The sequence below is a fragment of the Nomia melanderi genome, unplaced genomic scaffold (assembly GCF_051020985.1).
Source record: "Nomia melanderi isolate GNS246 unplaced genomic scaffold, iyNomMela1 scaffold0466, whole genome shotgun sequence".
In the NCBI taxonomy this organism is placed as follows: Eukaryota; Metazoa; Arthropoda; class Insecta; order Hymenoptera; family Halictidae; genus Nomia; species Nomia melanderi.
This window is the reverse complement of record NW_027475581.1, coordinates 1-15000: the sequence shown is the minus strand read 5'-3', so window position 1 is coordinate 15000 and position 15000 is coordinate 1. Positions and strand designations below refer to the sequence as shown.

The window sequence follows — 15000 nt, the reverse complement described above, 5'->3', positions numbered from 1 at the left end:
TGTGTCCTGCAGTTCACACGTTGACGCGCAATTAGCTGCGTTCTTCATCGACCCACGAGCCAAGTGATCCACCGTTCAGGGTAATCGTATAAATTTTATATTTCACATATATAATTTTATTCTCATTTGTTCGACCTAATATCTCTCTTCTTTCAAAGAGAAGATAAAAGTTGATACCTGAATCTCCGACCAGCGCGCGAAGGAGATTCAGGCGTCGCCTTGGAGACGACACCGAAGCCTTTCGAGACGAAAAACGTTCAAGTAATATGTATATATTTCTCGACGTTCCGGGCGTATAGTGCATTCAAAAACCCGCGAAAGACGCAGAAGACTCGCACGCGTGGAAACGACGGGGATATATTTTGTATCCTACCCGATACTGAATCCATCGCGTGCAGTCGACCCTCGCGTTCTTCCGATCAGACGCATCTATTGTTGCGCGCATGTTTTCGCGTCGCATCGCGCGAAACGTTGCACGAATCGTACCGATCGATCGATTGAAAGCAAATAATGAAAAAAGACTTCACAGCTGGCTCTTTGCCGGTCATTCGTCCCATGTTATCTCTTGCCGCGAAATTGGCGCGCAAGAGTTGGGTGTCAGACGCGCGGCTTTAAAACGAGCTTCACGGCCGGTCCCTTCGTTACCGCTTTCGTTCTTTCTCTCGGAACGACCATGAACGAACACGACGAGCGACGCTACGGCATACACACGTCCACGGATTCGATTAAAAAAACAGACTTCACAGCTGGCTCTTTGCCGGTCATTCGTCCCATATTATCTCTTGCCGCGAAATTGGCGCGCAAGAGTTGGGTGTCAGACGCACGGCTTTAAAACGAGCTTCACGGCCGGTCCTCTCAATTCCGTGTACGGTACACGCAAGATGCGGGTTCCACTTCCAGACTACCCGGTCCCTTCTCTCTACGAGAATCGATAGTAGAAGAACGGCTCGAAAACGCGTCTCAGAGACTAGGGGAAAGAAGCGGTATGCGAGCGAAACGAAAACGCATTATGGAAACGTCGCGAAACAATGTTCGACGGTTGCTCGGTTCCAATCGTGCGGCCGTTTCAATTTCTCGTGCGCTTCACCGTCCCTCCGTAACTCTGGCCGATCGCGTATACCGAAGAGCCGACACGCGCAAAAACCACAGGCATTGTATACTGTATATATATATGTTACAGTCACAGCCTTCGCGCGTTTTACTCTCCGACGCGGGTTTCCACGACGAAAGAGAGACAGTTTCGTGGCGGGTGACTCGGCCGAATCGCTACGACGGGTATTTCTATTATAGAACGAATCATCGCCACCCTTTACCAGTGCCCGACGAAGGAATCACAAGGTCATCTGGAGTTTACAATGCCAGCGACGGTAATTCCAACGAAGACCCGATAAGTCAACTCATCGTTCTATTTCTCCCCGTACAGAAAAGCGAATCGACGCTAACGCACCTCGCGCAAGCACGAACGTTCTCTTCGCGTGGATCATCCCATCGTCGAAAGATGTAAAGACGCATTGGAGATCGTGGTCTCTGGCGGGCTCATTGCACGCCCCACTGCATATCTTTCCTCGAATCGAGAATGATTCGTCCACTAAGGCTGCGAAACTACGCGTCGAGGAAACTAGGGGAAAGAAGCGGGATGCGAGCGAAACGACAATACATTATGGAAACGTCGCGAAACAATGTTCGGCGGTTGCTCGTTTCCTCCTGCGGACGTTTCATTGCTCGGGCGCTTCACGTCCCTCCGTAACCTTCGCGCGATCGCGTGCCCCGGAGAGCCGGCAACCGGTGAACCACAGGCGTATAAACTATAGTCTTCTATAGCAAGCCTTCGGCGGTTACTCTCCGACGCGGGGATTCCACGACGAGAGAGAATTTCGTGGCGGGTGACATCGGTCGAAACGCTACGACGGGTATTTCTATTATAGAACGAATCATCGCCACCCTTTACCAGTGCCCGACGAAGGAATCACAAGGTCATCTGGAGTTTACAATGCCAGCGACGGTAATTCCAACGAAGACCCGATAAGTCAACTCATCGTTCTATTTCTCCCCGTACAGACAAGCGAATCAACGCTATCGCACCTCACGCATGCACGAACGTTCTCTTCGCGTGAATCGTCCCATCGTCGAAAGATATAGCCGCTTGGAGATCGTGGCCCATCAAGTTCTTCCGTAACTCCTGCGCGATCGCGTACCCCGGAGAGCAGGCAACCGGTGAACCACAGGCGTATAAACTATAGTCTTCTATAGCAAGCCTTCGCGTTTACTCTACGACGCGGGGATTCCACGACGAGAGAGATTTTCGTGGCGGGTGACACGGCCGAATCGCTACGACGGGTATTTCTATTATAGAACGAATCATCGCCACCCTTTACCAGTGCCCGACGAAGGAATCACAAGGTCATCTGGAGTTTACAATGCCAGCGACGGTAATTCCAACGAAGACCCGATAAGTCAACTCATCGTTCTATTTCTCCCCGTACAGAAAAGCGAATCGGCGCTATCGCACCTCACGCAAGCAGGAATGATCTCTTCGCGTGGATCGTCCCAACGTCGAAAGATGTAAGACGTACAGAAATCGTGGTCCATCACGATTATTCGTAACTCTCCGAGTCGCGTATCTGAGAGTAGGACAAACGGAGAACCACAGGCATAAATAATACTATATGTTTCTTATATAGTTAGCCTTCGCGTTTTACTCTCCGACATGGGGATTCCACGACGAGAGAGAGTTTCGTGGCGGGTGTCTCGGCCGAATCGCTACGACGGGTATTTCTATTATAGAACGAATCATCGCCACCCTTTACCAGTGCCCGACGAAGGAATCACAAGGTCATCTGGAGTTTACAATGCCAGCGACGGTAATTCCAACGAAGACCCGATAAGTCAACTCATCGTTCTATTTCTCCCCGTACAGAAAAGCGAATCGACGCTATCGCACCTCGCGCGAGCACGTAACTACTCTTCGCGTGGATCGTCCCATCGTCGAAAGATGTAAGACGCACGGAAATCGTGGCCCATCAACGTTTTTTTGTAACTCTGCCGATCGCGTATCACAGAGCCGAGACGCACATACCACAGGCGTATAATACCGTTTTCTTTCGTATGGTAAGCCTTCGCGTTTACTCTTCGGCGCGGGGTTTCCACGTCGAGAGAGACATTCGTGGCGGGTGACATCGGTCGAAACGCTACGACGGGTATTACTATTATAGAACGAATCATCGCCACCCTTTACCAGTGCCCGACGAAGGAATCACAAGGTCATCTGGAGTTTACAATGCCAGCGACGGTAATTCCAACGAAGACCCGATAAGTCAACTCAACGTTCTATTTCTCCCCGTACAGAAAAGCGAATCGACGCTGTTGCACCTCACGCAAGCACGAACGTTCTCTTCGCGTGGATCGTCCCATCGTCGAAAGATGTAAGACGCACGGAAATCGTGGCACATCACGTGTTTTCGGAACTCTGTCGACCGCGTATCTCAGAGACGACGCGCGCGAACCACTGGCATATACTATTATATATCGCGTTTTACCCTCCGACGCGGGGATTCCACGACGAGAGAGAGTTTCGTGAGCGGGTTGACTCGGAAGAAACGCTACGACGGGTATTTCTATTATAGAACGCATCATCGCCACCCTTTACCAGTGCCCGACGAAGGAATCACAAGGTCATCTGGAGTTTACAATGCCAGCGACGGTAATTCCAACGAAGACCCGATAAGTCAACTCAACGTTCTATTTCTCCCCGTACAGAAAAGCGAATCGACGCAATCGCACCATACGCGTGCACGTAAACAACTCTTCGCGTGGATCGTCCCATCGTCGAGAGACGTAAGTTTTCATAGTATGAATTCGCGTTTTACTCTCCGACGCGGGGATTCCACGACGAGAGAGAGTTTCGTGAGCGGGTTGACTCGGAAGAAACGCTACGACGGGTATTTCTATTATAGAACGCATCATCGCCACCCTTTACCAGTGCCCGACGAAGGAATCACAAGGTCATCTGGAGTTTACAATGCCAGCGACGGTAATTCCAACGAAGACCCGATAAGTCAACTCAACGTTCTATTTCTCCCCGTACAGAAAAGCGAATCGACGCAATCGCACCATACGCGTGCACGTAAACAACTCTTCGCGTGGATCGTCCCATCGTCGAGAGACGTAAGTTTTCATAGTATGAATTCGCGTTTTACTCTCCGACGCGGGGATTCCACGACGAGAGAGAGTTTCGTGAGCGGGTTGACTCGGAAGAAACGCTACGACGGGTATTTCTATTATAGAACGCATCATCGCCACCCTTTACCAGTGCCCGACGAAGGAATCACAAGGTCATCTGGAGTTTACAATGCCAGCGACGGTAATTCCAACGAAGACCCGATAAGTCAACTCAACGTTCTATTACTCCCCGTACAGAAAAGCGAATCGACGCAATCGCACCATACGCGTGCACGTAACAACTCTTCGCGTGGATCGTCCCATCGTCGAGAGACGTAAGTTTCATAGTAAGCCTTCGGCGTTTTACTCTCCGACGCGGGGATTCCACGACGAGAGAGAGAGTTTCGTGAGCGGGTTGACTCGGAAGAAACGCTACGACGGGTATTTCTATTATAGAACGCATCATCGCCACCCTTTACCAGTGCCCGACGAAGGAATCACAAGGTCATCTGGAGTTTACAATGCCAGCGACGGTAATTCCAACGAAGACCCGATAAGTCAACTCAACGTTCTATTTCTCCCCGTACAGAAAAGCGAATCGACGCAATCGCACCATACGCGTACACGTAAACAACTCTTCGCGTGGATCGTCCCATCGTCGAGAGACGTAAGTTTTCATAGTATGAATTCGCGTTTTACTCTCCGACGCGGGGATTCCACGACGAGAGAGAGTTTCGTGAGCGGGTTGACTCGGAAGAAACGCTACGACGGGTATTTCTATTATAGAACGCATCATCGCCACCCTTTACCAGTGCCCGACGAAGGAATCACAAGGTCATCTGGAGTTTACAATGCCAGCGACGGTAATTCCAACGAAGACCCGATAAGTCAACTCAACGTTCTATTTCTCCCCGTACAGAAAAGCGAATCGACGCAATCGCACCATACGCGTGCACGTAAACAACTCTTCGCGTGGATCGTCCCATCGTCGAGAGACGTAAGTTTTCATAGTATGAATTCGCGTTTTACTCTCCGACGCGGGGATTCCACGACGAGAGAGAGTTTCGTGAGCGGGTTGACTCGGAAGAAACGCTACGACGGGTATTTCTATTATAGAACGCATCATCGCCACCCTTTACCAGTGCCCGACGAAGGAATCACAAGGTCATCTGGAGTTTACAATGCCAGCGACGGTAATTCCAACGAAGACCCGATAAGTCAACTCAACGTTCTATTACTCCCCGTACAGAAAAGCGAATCGACGCAATCGCACCATACGCGTGCACGTAACAACTCTTCGCGTGGATCGTCCCATCGTCGAGAGACGTAAGTTTCCATACTATGAATTCGCGTTTTACTCTCCGACGCGGGGATTCCACGACGAGAGAGTGTTTCGTGAGCGGGTTGACTCGGAAGAAACGCTACGACGGGTATTTCTATTATAGAACGCATCATCGCCACCCTTTACCAGTGCCCGACGAAGGAATCACAAGGTCATCTGGAGTTTACAATGCCAGCGACGGTAATTCCAACGAAGACCCGATAAGTCAACTCAACGTTCTATTGCTCCCCGTACAGAAAAGCGAATCGACGCAATCGCACCATACGCGTGCACGTAACAACTCTTCGCGTGGATCGTCCCATCGTCGAGAGACGTAAGTTTCATAAGTAAGCCTTCGGCGTTTTATTCTCCGACGCGGGGATTCCACGACGAGAGAGTGTTTCGTGGCGGGTGACTAGGCCGAAACGCTACGACGGGTATTTCTATTATAGAACGAATCATCGCCACCCTTTACCAGTGCCCGACGAAGGAATCACAAGGTCATCTGGAGTTTACAATGCCAGCGACGGTAATTCCAACGAAGACCCGATAAGTCAGCTCATCGTTCTATTTCTCCCCGTACAGAAAGGCGAATCGACGCTATCGCACCTCGCGCGAGCACGTAACAACTCTTCGCGTGGATCGTCCATCGTCGAGAGACGTAAGACGCACGGAAATCGTGTTCATCGCGTCTTTTCCTACTCTCTTGAATCGCAATTTCGTATAGAGCCTACACACGCGAACCACCGGCATATACTATTTCTTCTCTCATAGTAAGCCTTCGCGCGTTTTACTCTCCGATGCGGGGATTCCACGACGAGAGAGTGTTTCGTGGCGGGTGTCTCGGCCGAATCGCTACGACGGGTATTTCTATTATAGAACGAATCATCGCCACCCTTTACCAGTGCCCGACGAAGGAATCACAAGGTCATCTGGAGTTTACAATGCCAGCGACGGTAATTCCAACGAAGACCCGATAAGTCAACTCATCGTTCTATTTCTCCCCGTACAGAAAAGCGAATCGACGCTATCGCACCTCGCGCGAGCACGAAACAACTCTTCGCGTGGATCGTCCCATCGTCGAAAGATGTAAGACGCACGGAAATCGTGGTTCGGCGGGCTCTATGCGCCTTGTTCAAAGTAAAAAAAAAAAATTTCGACGGACGGGAGAAGTGTATTTCTCCGCGCGTAAGCCGTTCGAAATTTCCGACGGACGGGAGATGAACTCTCCGCGCGTAAGCCGTCTAGTCATACAGCAGAGCAGGTATCGAGATACCTCTCTGTGCATGATCGTTCAAGTATTTTTCACGAGGAAGCGTTGTTGCACGTTTATCGCTCCTTCCTCCTCTGTATATATAATATTATTTCTCTTGTGTATCGAGTGTGTGCAGAAATTGAACTCGTACACTTATATATATATATGTATGTATCTTTCGCTCCTTTTTATATTATCTTTCGCTCCACTCTTTATATTTCTCATGTTTCCTTCTTTCGGTCAGTTCTTGTAGTGTATTTTGCTCGTTAATGATCCTTCCGCAGGTTCACCTACGGAAACCTTGTTACGACTTTTACTTCCTCTAAATGATCAAGTTTGGTCATCTTCCCGGCAACATCGGCAATGCAACAACATTGCCGCGCACCAGTCCGAAGACCTCACTAAATCATTCAATCGGTAGTAGCGACGAGAGCGGTGTGTACAAAGGGCAGGGACGTAATCAACGCGAGCTTATGACTCGCGCTTACTGGGAATTCCTCGTTCATGGGGAAAAATTGCAAGCCCCAATCCCTAGCACGAAGGAGGTTCAGCGGGTTACCCGGGCCTTTCGGCCAGGGAAAACACGCTGATTCCTTCAGTGTAGCGCGCGTGCGGCCCAGAACATCTAAGGGCATCACAGACCTGTTATTGCTCAATCTCGTGCGGCTAGAAGCCGCCTGTCCCTCTAAGAAGATTTGTTTGTACGTTGGTAGTAAAAACCCACCGACAGAAGCCGGGGGCCTTCGAGATACCATAAGTTACGTCTATTTAGCAGGCTAGAGTCTCGTTCGTTATCGGAATTAACCAGACAAATCGCTCCACCAACTAAGAACGGCCATGCACCACCACCCACCGAATCAAGAAAGAGCTATCAATCTGTCAATCCTTCCGGTGTCCGGGCCTGGTGAGGTTTCCCGTGTTGAGTCAAATTAAGCCGCAGGCTCCACTCCTGGTGGTGCCCTTCCGTCAATTCCTTTAAGTTTCAGCTTTGCAACCATACTTCCCCCGGAACCCAAAAGCTTTGGTTTCCCGGAAGCTGCCCGCCGAGTCATCGGAGGAACTTCGGCGGATCGCTAGCTGGCATCGTTTATGGTTAGAACTAGGGCGGTATCTGATCGCCTTCGAACCTCTAACTTTCGTTCTTGATTAATGAAAACATTTTTGGCAAATGCTTTCGCTTCTGTCCGTCTTGCGACGATCCAAGAATTTCACCTCTAACGTCGCAATACGAATGCCCCCATCTGTCCCTATTAATCATTACCTCGGGGTTCCGAAAACCAACAAAATAGAACCGAGGTCCTATTCCATTATTCCATGCACACAGTATTCAGGCGAATGTAGCCTGCTTTGAGCACTCTAATTTGTTCAAAGTAAACGTACCGGCCCACCTCGACACTCAGTGAAGAGCACCGCGATGGGATATTAGTTGGACCGCCCCGTGAAGAGCAAAGCCCACCGGTAGGACGTACCACATAATGCCAGTTAAACACCGCGAGCGGTGAACCGACACTGTGACACACAGATTCAACTACGAGCTTTTTAACCGCAACAACTTTAATATACGCTATTGGAGCTGGAATTACCGCGGCTGCTGGCACCAGACTTGCCCTCCAATGATCCTCGTTAAAGGATTTAAAGTGTTCTCATTCCGATTACGGGGCCTCGGATGAGTCCCGTATCGTTATTTTTCGTCACTACCTCCCCGTGCCGGGAGTGGGTAATTTGCGCGCCTGCTGCCTTCCTTGGATGTGGTAGCCGTTTCTCAGGCTCCCTCTCCGGAATCGAACCCTGATTCCCCGTTACCCGTTACAACCATGGTAGGCGCAGAACCTACCATCGACAGTTGATAAGGCAGACATTTGAAAGATGCGTCGCCGGTGCTATAAGACCATGCGATCAGCACAAAGTTATTCAGAGTCACCAAAGCAAACGATGGACGAACGTAAACGCCCGCCACCGATTGGTTTTGATCTAATAAAAGCGTTCCTACCATCTCTGGTCGGAACTCTGTTTTGCATGTATTAGCTCTAGAATTACCACAGTTATCCAAGTAAATGTGGGTACGATCTAAGGAACCATAACTGATTTAATGAGCCATTCGCGGTTTCACCTTAATACGGCATGTACTGAGACATGCATGGCTTAATCTTTGAGACAAGCATATGACTACTGGCAGGATCAACCAGGGAGCTTCGAGTAAATTTTCATCATACGAAGCAAAAATATGTATGTATATATATATCTTAGTCGCCGACTCTCTCCCCTTAAGAGTCGGATCGACGATACTTTTTCTCGTCTTTAAGACAGTTCTCTTTCTCCTCTCTCTTCTCTCTACTCTCTTCTCTCTTCTCTCTTCTCTTTCGAGTTGGTAAATTTCGCTCCACTATTAGATTACCAACTCCGCACGAATTACCACATGGGTATATCCGCGCATATACATCAGGAGGACCTCCAAAAATTTCAAACTCTCCCGTGTATCTCTCCGAGATCTTTTTAGAAGAAAAAGAATCTCGGATGTCACATCGACTTTCAGGTTTGTAAGCACGTATGCTCGAGCGCTCTCCATCGTGTAAGCACGGACATAACGCACGAAGTCCGAAGACCGCGTACGTTAACATGCTGGACATATCGAGAAAGCGCGAACCATGCTAGGCGTACCCATGTCGAGGCCCTCGCGTTAAAGATCATACTCTTCTTTTCGTTCTCTCTTCTTTGCCCAGAAATAATATATATTTCTTATAATATATACCTCTTAGTTTATGTATTTCTCTCTTAGGACACCTCAATTTTATATGTATATATTATATTTCATTCGAACAATTTTTGTTCGTCGCCCCTTTTTGTGTGTAGTATTTCGTTTGGTCTTTGCCATTAAATTTTTGTATACGAAAAATATATTTTCGCTCGGATAGAAAACCCCTTTTGGGTTTCTGAGAGTTGATGTGAGAGTCGTACAAGTATAACGAATATACGTTGTATCCAACCCAACATTCTGGGCTTACCACATAAGGGCCATTCGGTCTGAGACACCGACCCGTGGTCATGCTGTGTAGAGAAAAATTCGCAACGGAACGCGGTACAGAACAGTCGAGGAATGGACCTCGAGGAGCTGAACGACTGCTTCTCGACCGAGATCGTAGAATAGCCGCTCGCCCGCCGCTGCGCCGACCGGTCCGCTCGAACCGACGTGCTCTCTTATAGTAACCAAACGGGCGGCCGCGACGACCGCGGCGCCGGCCGCTCAGCACGGGCGCTTATGGTGGTAAACTGCCGCGCGTACAGACCAACCGGCCGGGCTGCTGGTACTTAGCCGCTGAAACTATGGTCGATTCGAACATATATTAACATACGATTTTTATTCGATAAATCGTTATTGTACATATTAAACGTTAGTTTCCACCGAAAGAAAAATTTTTTAGAATTTTTTTTTTCCAAAAATTGCAAGAGTAAACTTTTTTAATATTCGATTTAAAAATTTTTAAATGCTTAATCCTTACATTAAACTACTGGGAGAACTCAGAAATCATAATGAAAAAAATTACAAAAATTTATTTTTCTCAGAAACTCCGAAAAACAGAGTGGTCGAATCCGTGCAAGCCGGAATTTTTCTAAGTCCCCACGGTCAAGAGTAAACTTTTTTAATAAGCGTTTTAAAATTATTTCAATGTTTAATCCATGCGTAAACATGAAGTTTATTAACGTTTTTAACATTAAAAAAAATTACAAAAATTTATTTTTCGGAAAAAATGGAAAAAACCGATTCGTCGGAGCGAGGTGTCCTGCCCGTGCGGTAATTCCAGCAGGCGAATCGGACTTCCCGAAATTTTTCTAAGTCCCACGGTCGACACCAACTTTTTTAATAAGCGTTTTAAAATTATTTCAATGTTTAATCCATGCGTAAACATGAAGTTTATTAACGTTTTTAACATTAAAAAAAATTACAAAAATTTATTTTTCGGAAAAAAAGGAAAAAACCGATTCGGCGGAGCGAGGTGTCCAGCCCGTGCGGTAATTCCAGCAGGCGAATCGGACTTCCCGAAATTTTTCTAAGTCCCACGGTCGACACCAACTTTTTTAATAAGCGTTTTAAAATTATTTCAATGTTTAATCCATGCGTAAACATGATGTTTATTAACGTTTTCAACGTTAAAAAAAATTACAAAAATTTATTTTTCAAAAAAAATGGAAAAAACCGATTCGTCGGAGCGAGGTGTCCTGCCCGTGCGGTAATTCCAGCAGGCGAATCGGACTTCCCGAAATTTTTCTAAGTCCCACGGTCGACACCAACTTTTTTAATAAGCGTTTTAAAATTATTTCAATGTTTAATCCATGCGTAAACATGAAGTTTATTAACGTTTTTAACATTAAAAAAAATTACAAAAATTTATTTTTCGGAAAAAATGGAAAAAACCGATTCGTCGGAGCGAGGTGTCCTGCCCGTGCGGTAATTCCAGCAGGCGAATCGGACTTCCCGAAATTTTTCTAAGTCCCACGGTCGACACCAACTTTTTTAATAAGCGTTTTAAAATTATTTCAATGTTTAATCCATGCGTAAACATGAAGTTTATTAACGTTTTTAACATTAAAAAAAATTACAAAAATTTATTTTTCGGAAAAAAAGGAAAAAACCGATTCGGCGGAGCGAGGTGTCCAGCCCGTGCGGTAATTCCAGCAGGCGAATCGGACTTCCCGAAATTTTTCTAAGTCCCACGGTCGACACCAACTTTTTTAATAAGCGTTTTAAAATTATTTCAATGTTTAATCCATGCGTAAACATGAAGTTTATTAACGTTTTTAACATTAAAAAAAATTACAAAAATTTATTTTTCGGAAAAAATGGAAAAAACCGATTCGTCGGAGCGAGGTGTCCTGCCCGTGCGGTAATTCCAGCAGGCGAATCGGACTTCCCGAAATTTTTCTAAGTCCCACGGTCGACACCAACTTTTTTAATAAGCGTTTTAAAATTATTTCAATGTTTAATCCATGCGTAAACATGAAGTTTATTAACGTTTTTAACATTAAAAAAAATTACAAAAATTTATTTTTCGGAAAAAAAGGAAAAAACCGATTCGGCGGAGCGAGGTGTCCAGCCCGTGCGGTAATTCCAGCAGGCGAATCGGACTTCCCGAAATTTTTCTAAGTCCCACGGTCGACACCAACTTTTTTAATAAGCGTTTTAAAATTATTTCAATGTTTAATCCATGCGTAAACATGATGTTTATTAACGTTTTCAACGTTAAAAAAAATTACAAAAATTTATTTTTCAAAAAAATGGAAAAAACCGATTCGTCGGAGCGAGGTGTCCTGCCCGTGCGGTAATTCCAGCAGGCGAATCGGACTTCCCGAAATTTTTCTAAGTCCCACGGTCGACACCAACTTTTTTAATAAGCGTTTTAAAATTATTTCAATGTTTAATCCATGCGTAAACATGAAGTTTATTAACGTTTTTAACATTAAAAAAAATTACAAAAATTTATTTTTCGGAAAAAATGGAAAAAACCGATTCGTCGGAGCGAGGTGTCCTGCCCGTGCGGTAATTCCAGCAGGCGAATCGGACTTCCCGAAATTTTTCTAAGTCCCACGGTCGACACCAACTTTTTTAATAAGCGTTTTAAAATTATTTCAATGTTTAATCCATGCGTAAACATGAAGTTTATTAACGTTTTTAACATTAAAAAAAATTACAAAAATTTATTTTTCGGAAAAAAAGGAAAAAAACCGATTCGGCGGAGCGAGGTGTCCAGCCCGTGCGGTAATTCCAGCAGGCGAATCGGACTTCCCGAAATTTTTCTAAGTCCCACGGTCGACACCAACTTTTTTAATAAGCGTTTTAAAATTATTTCAATGTTTAATCCATGCGTAAACATGATGTTTATTAACGTTTTCAACGTTAAAAAAAATTACAAAAATTTATTTTTCAAAAAAAATGGAAAAAACCGATTCGTCGGAGCGAGGTGTCCTGCCCGTGCGGTAATTCCAGCAGGCGAATCGGACTTCCCGAAATTTTTCTAAGTCCCACGGTCGACACCAACTTTTTTAATAAGCGTTTTAAAATTATTTCAATGTTTAATCCATGCGTAAACATGAAGTTTATTAACGTTTTTAACATTAAAAAAAATTACAAAAATTTATTTTTCGGAAAAAATGGAAAAAACCGATTCGTCGGAGCGAGGTGTCCTGCCCGTGCGGTAATTCCAGCAGGCGAATCGGACTTCCCGAAATTTTTCTAAGTCCCACGGTCGACACCAACTTTTTTAATAAGCGTTTTAAAATTATTTCAATGTTTAATCCATGCGTAAACATGAAGTTTATTAACGTTTTTAACATTAAAAAAATTACAAAAATTTATTTTTCGGAAAAAAAGGAAAAAACCGATTCGGCGGAGCGAGGTGTCCAGCCCGTGCGGTAATTCCAGCAGGCGAATCGGACTTCCCGAAATTTTTCTAAGTCCCACGGTCGACACCAACTTTTTTAATAAGCGTTTTAAAATTATTTCAATGTTTAATCCATGCGTAAACATGATGTTTATTAACGTTTTCAACGTTAAAAAAAATTACAAAAATTTATTTTTCAAAAAAAATGGAAAAAACCGATTCGTCGGAGCGAGGTGTCCTGCCCGTGCGGTAATTCCAGCAGGCGAATCGGACTTCCCGAAATTTTTCTAAGTCCCACGGTCGACACCAACTTTTTTAATAAGTGTTTTAAAATTATTTCAATGTTTAATCCATGCGTAAACATGAAGTTTATTAACGTTTTTAACATTAAAAAAAATTACAAAAATTTATTTTTCGGAAAAAATGGAAAAAACCGATTCGTCGGAGCGAGGTGTCCTGCCCGTGCGGTAATTCCAGCAGGCGAATCGGACTTCCCGAAATTTTTCTAAGTCCCACGGTCGACACCAACTTTTTTAATAAGCGTTTTAAAATTATTTCAATGTTTAATCCATGCGTAAACATGATGTTTATTAACGTTTTCAACGTTAAAAAAAATTACAAAAATTTATTTTTCAAGAAAAATGGAAAATACCGATTCGGCGGAGCGAGGTGTCCAGCCCGTGCGGTAATTCCAGCAGGCGAATCGGACTTCCCGAAATTTTTCTAAGTCCCACGGTCGACACCAACTTTTTTAATAAGCGTTTTAAAATTATTTCAATGTTTAATCCATGCGTAAACATGATGTTTATTAACGTTTTCAACGTTAAAAAAAATTACAAAAATTTATTTTTCAAGAAAAATGGAAAATACCGATTCGGCGGAGCGAGGTGTCCAGCCCGTGCGGTAATTCCAGCAGGCGAATCGGACTTCCCGAAATTTTTCTAAGTCCCACGGTCGACACCAACTTTTTTAATAAGTGTTTTAAAATTATTTCAATGTTTAATCCATGCGTAAACATGACGTTTATTAACGTTTTTGACATTAAAAAAAATTACAAAAATTTATTTTTCAAAAAAAATGGAAAAAACCGATTCGTCGGAGCGAGGTGTCCAGCCCGTGCGGTAATTCCAGCAGGCGAATCGGACTTCCCGAAATTTTTCTAAGTCCCACGGTCGACACCAACTTTTTTAATAAGCGTTTTAAATTATTTCAATGTTTAATCCATGCGTAAACATGATGTTTATTAACGTTTTCAACGTTAAAAAAAATTACAAAAATTTATTTTTCAAAAAAAATGGAAAAAACCGATTCGTCGGAGCGAGGTGTCCTGCCCGTGCGGTAATTCCAGCAGGCGAATCGGACTTCCCGAAATTTTTCTAAGTCCCACGGTCGACACCAACTTTTTTAATAAGCGTTTTAAAATTATTTCAATGTTTAATCCATGCGTAAACATGAAGTTTATTAACGTTTTTAACATTAAAAAAAATTACAAAAATTTATTTTTCGGAAAAAATGGAAAAAACCGATTCGTCGGAGCGAGGTGTCCTGCCCGTGCGGTAATTCCAGCAGGCGAATCGGACTTCCCGAAATTTTTCTAAGTCCCACGGTCGACACCAACTTTTTTAATAAGCGTTTTAAAATTATTTCAATGTTTAATCCATGCGTAAACATGAAGTTTATTAACGTTTTTAACATTAAAAAAAATTACAAAATTTATTTTTCGGAAAAAAAGGAAAAAACCGATTCGGCGGAGCGAGGTGTCCAGCCCGTGCGGTAATTCCAGCAGGCGAATCGGACTTCCCGAAATTTTTCTAAGTCCCACGGTCGACACCAACTTTTTAATAAGCGTTTTAAAATTATTTCAATGTTTAATCCATGCGTAAACATGAAGT

The 15000-nt window shown here is 44.7% G+C and overlaps 2 non-coding genes across 2 annotated transcripts in view; both read right to left on the bottom strand.

The window, feature by feature from the left end:
- LOC143176267 (5.8S ribosomal RNA) overlaps positions 1-83 on the bottom strand; it is a 155-nt gene extending 72 nt beyond the window's left edge. The window contains exon 1 of the ribosomal RNA XR_013000842.1: positions 1-83. This exon is cut by the window's left edge and continues 72 nt beyond it. This is a non-coding gene — a ribosomal RNA (5.8S ribosomal RNA).
- A 6918-nt stretch (positions 84-7001) lies between these two features.
- Positions 7002-8923, bottom strand: LOC143176269 (small subunit ribosomal RNA). Its single transcript, XR_013000844.1, has one exon. It is a non-coding gene; the product is annotated as a small subunit ribosomal RNA (ribosomal RNA).
- Positions 8924-15000: the final 6077 nt, after the last annotated feature.